This window comes from Lipotes vexillifer, unplaced genomic scaffold (assembly GCF_000442215.2).
Source record: "Lipotes vexillifer unplaced genomic scaffold, Lipotes_vexillifer_v1.1 scaffold42, whole genome shotgun sequence".
Lineage (NCBI taxonomy): Eukaryota > Metazoa > Chordata > Mammalia > Artiodactyla > Lipotidae > Lipotes > Lipotes vexillifer.
This window is the reverse complement of record NW_006783436.1, coordinates 2,506,676-2,510,808: the sequence shown is the minus strand read 5'-3', so window position 1 is coordinate 2,510,808 and position 4,133 is coordinate 2,506,676. Positions and strand designations below refer to the sequence as shown.

Here is a 4,133-nt window from a genome sequence, read left to right as displayed (position 1 = left end):
GGGCAGCGGCCGTGCGGGGCAGGAGGGCGGGCGAGGAGATGAGGGCTGATGTAATGGGAAAGCGAATGGTGGGAGGGGTTGGGGTGTGATGGGATAGTTGGGGAGTCCGGCGGGCGGGAGGGCCTTAGGAAGCGTGGAGGGGTAACTGGGAGTGGTGAGAGGAGGCAGACGTCGGGGTAATAGGATGGAGCAGGTGTTGGGAAGGTAGGATAATTGGGAGTGGAGAGGAGGAAGGTGGGGAGGGTTTGGGGTGACGGGATGGAGGTAGGGGTAGAGGAGGTGCAGTGGGGGTGAAGAGCTGGTTGGGAGGGAAGGGAGGTTGGGAGGGGCCGGGGCAGGGGTAAAACTGTCTTGTCCAGATTCGGTCCGCGTGGGGCTGGGGGGAAGGTGTCAGACTACGCGTTTGGGGGAGGTGTATCCTCACCCGGATTAGGGCCGGGCTCCTTGAGGGGGAGCTCTGAGGTTTGGGGTGCTTGGAAAGGAGGGGGCGGGGCTGAGGTGGAGGGGGCGGGGGAGGTGCCCAGAGGTTGGCGCTGGCCGCGGTTTCCCCCGAGCGGCGGGAAGCGAGGTCAGCGCTGGCGCGGGCTCTGGCTGCGGGAGTGGGAGGCGGGGCAGGGGAGCGGGCTGCGGGGTTTGGTGGGGGGCGGGGCAGGGGAGCGGGCTGCGGGTTTTCCGTGGCGGGAGCCGGAGAGGTCGGCCCTGGAGGCCAGGAGCGTGGGGCGGAGGGTGGTCCCTGGCGGTCCGTGGATTTGGCAGTCTGTGACGCAGTTGTCTAATTTCTGGTCGTCAGGTGTGGAGGCTGGTGCCTCGGGACCCGCTTCCCTGCCGGGAGGGCCGGACCACAGGCCCCGCGCAGCGCCCGCGGGGCGCGACCTCTCCCAGCCTTGCGGAGAAGGCGCTTTAGGGGTTTCCCTTAGGGTCTGGCTCCAGTCGCCGGGTGTGAGGGGAAAGGCAGTCCCGCGGAAAGGGGGAAAGCAGTCCTGCGGAATTCTGGGACTTGTAGTCCGGGCCGCGGTTGGGTTGGGTGCACGTGGGTAACTGTGGAAACGAGTCCCAGAATGCAGCGCGCCCCTCGGAGCTTCCCAGCTCTGCTAACTCGTGCTTTATTCCCCGCGGACCGGAGCGCTTTGTAGGGCGGTGCTCCTGTCCCCTGGGACCTTCTCCCTGTGTCAGCGGCTGGGGGAGAGAACCAAGCCAGACGCAGTCCTTTCGCACTTAGGTTCTTGATTCCCGGGTTGACTATTTCCCTCTGCGTTTGTTGGCCTTGTAGAATAAATGCTTGGGTTTGAACCATCTAGTACATAGGTTGTGGAAAAACATTCAAGATGCAACACAGTCTAAAACAGCGTTTGGGATGGTGTATATTTGTGGCATCCAGTGTATATAAACACTAGGTTAAAATGTTCCGTCTTAGACAAATCTGGGAATGCAGTGGAGACACATGTAAACCTTGTGAAGATAGTATAAATTATGTTTGTAGTTCTTGGGCTGTTTGGATTGCCAAAGGATAAGGGGACTTTTGGAAAAAAGATGGTCTTGAAATGAATTGACTGTTGGAGGCGGCTTAATGGAATTGAGGGTGGACATGGTCCCATTCATTTAAGCCAGCGTGAAAATGTGAAGATGAGCGAAGGGAATATTTGATGTCTTCAGTTTTCAAAGAAGCATGGGAAGCAAATGAGACTAGAGGAAGGTAAACTCAGTGCAGGACCGTAAGAGGTTTCCATGGTTTTTCGTTTCTGTTCTTTAATATTAGAAACCATCCATGTAGACTGTAGACTCTCCAAACATCACATCCTTTGCCAGTTTTCTTTACCATTTATATTCGTTGACTCCAAAACCTGTAATGATTAACTCAGAGATGACAGTATTTTTATGTCTTGTATAGGGTATTTTGAAACTGTTGGTAGCATGGTCACTAGAAGAGTATTATGATGACCCTAATGATAAAAATTTTACGAGGAAGTCCAAAGATTTGGAAACTGGTATGGTTACAAATAACTGAACTTGAGTACTTGTGTGATTTTATCAGGAAAAGATTTATATCTGTTTTATATTTTACTTAAGCTTATGGTGAAATACCCAGGAAATCCTTTGTGATATGTAACATGGTCTTGTTTGTTTGTTTGTTTGTTTTAATGTGCATGTATCACTGGAATTTGCTCTTGTAAAGGGTGAAGTGTATGAGGTTGAAAACAGGAGCTGTACAAGATGGTGTTTTTAAAGAAAATATTAGGCTAGTCATTTTTTTCTCTTTTTTTTCAGTTTCATCCCAAAGGGCAGGTGCCCTATACACACACATGACACTCCCTCTCCCCCAGCCCCCAAACCCTGGGTTCCTGTACATAATCACCTTATACTTTTCTGCTCTGGTTTTTAGGTTCCTCTTTGATTTTTGGCCTTTGGGGAGGTTCTGTGTTTTCTTATGAACAAAATTTTTTGACTGTTTTAAACAGATGGTTCCAACTTAATGATGGTTTGACTTTACACTGGTGCTAAAGCAATATGCATTTGATAAAAGCTGTACCTCGAATTTTGGATTTTGATCTTTTCCCAGACTGGTGATGTATGATAACTCTCTTGATGCTGGGCAGCAAGCGGCATCCAGTCAGACACAGCAGCTCCCAGTCAGACACAATACGCTTATTACCATTTTGTACCCAGACAACCCTCCTGTTTTTCACTTTCAGTACAGTTTTCAATAAATTACCTGAGATATTCAACATTTTTAAATTTAAAATTTTAAAATTACCTGAGATAGTCAACATTTTAAAATTTAAAATCATCTCAAAGTGAGATGATTTTACCGAAGTATATGCTAAGGTAATAAGAGTTCTGATCATGTTTAAGATAGGGTAGGCTAAGCGGTTATCTGTAGGTTAGGCGTATTAAATGCATTTTCGACCTAGGATATTTTCAGTTTGCAGTGCTCTTACTCAGTATAAGTGGAGGAGGATCTGTACTGGTGAGGATTTTCAGGTTATCTTGTCAATAATGTTGCCAGGAAAGAAAGCCCTTCATTTTCTCCACTTCATAGGATTTCTATACTTGTATTCTTTTCTTCCTCAGTTCTTGCCTCCAAGAATTACCCCTATTAACACTTGATCACATTTTTTTCAAATGTTATTTATCATTATATCCTTTTCTCTTTTCATCTTTAACTGCTCCCAGAAGCTCTTAATAGCTTATTGCTTGCTTCCTGACAATAATATATGCTTGCATTTTTCTCATCTCCATAATAACAGTCTTGCTTAGTCAGCAGTGTAAAAATCATGGTTTCAGAAACTGACCTCATGATGTTTGTTGTATCAGTTAGGATGCCTCTGGCAAATAACAATACTCAATCAAAAGTGGCTTAAGTAGTAGAACTTATTATTGTTAGCAAGAAGTTTAGCAATAGATGGTTCTAAGGCTGGTGCAGAGTCCTAGTGATGTCTTAAGAATCTAGGCTCTTTGTATACTTTTTTCCTCCCTTCTTAGTATTTGGTTTATTAAGAGCCTCAGGCTCATTGCCTCATGTTTGCAGCATGGTTGCTGCAGCACCAGACATCATGCCTATGTAAGAAAAGGAGGGAAGGAACATACTTCCTTACAGTTCCCTCTTAACAGAGTGGAGTCTTTTTCTCACCTTGGTGACTTCCCCTTTAGTCTCACTGGGTAGAATTGACCTCATGCCACTGCTAGTTGTGAGGGAGGTGGGGAAAGTGAAAGTGTGGCATTTTCAGCTTCTGTTGTGGGATGTGGACTTTGCTAGGGTGGAAGAAGGGTGAGGAGAATGCTCTGGGTTAGTAGCCTGCAGTTATTTCCCTGAATCAGCTACTTTGTCCAATTGTCTCTGGCTTGGACTCAGTTTTTTTTAAATCTGTTGATTTATTTTCTGTTTCATTCTAAAATAGAGGTGACTTACTAAATATAGATAAAATTCTGTTGAGAGAAAGAAAATACAGATTTACAGGCTACACATAAATGCTTGCCATATGTTAGAAATGGGCCATATATTTGGTTCTGAGCTTCCTAGTAGCCAAAATAAAGAGGAAAACAAGACCAATTAATTTTATTCATTTGGTTAATGAAACTGCAGTTCATTTAATAACCCAAGCTGGAAGCTTAGACATTTCTCATCCTCTCTTTCC

The 4,133-nt window shown here is 46.2% G+C and overlaps 1 protein-coding gene across 1 annotated transcript in view; it reads left to right on the top strand.

The window, feature by feature from the left end:
* The window catches only part of DCUN1D4 (defective in cullin neddylation 1 domain containing 4), a 63,162-nt gene that overhangs the window by 186 nt on the left and 58,843 nt on the right, over window positions 1-4,133 (top strand). The gene's annotated exons all lie outside the window — the stretch shown is intronic.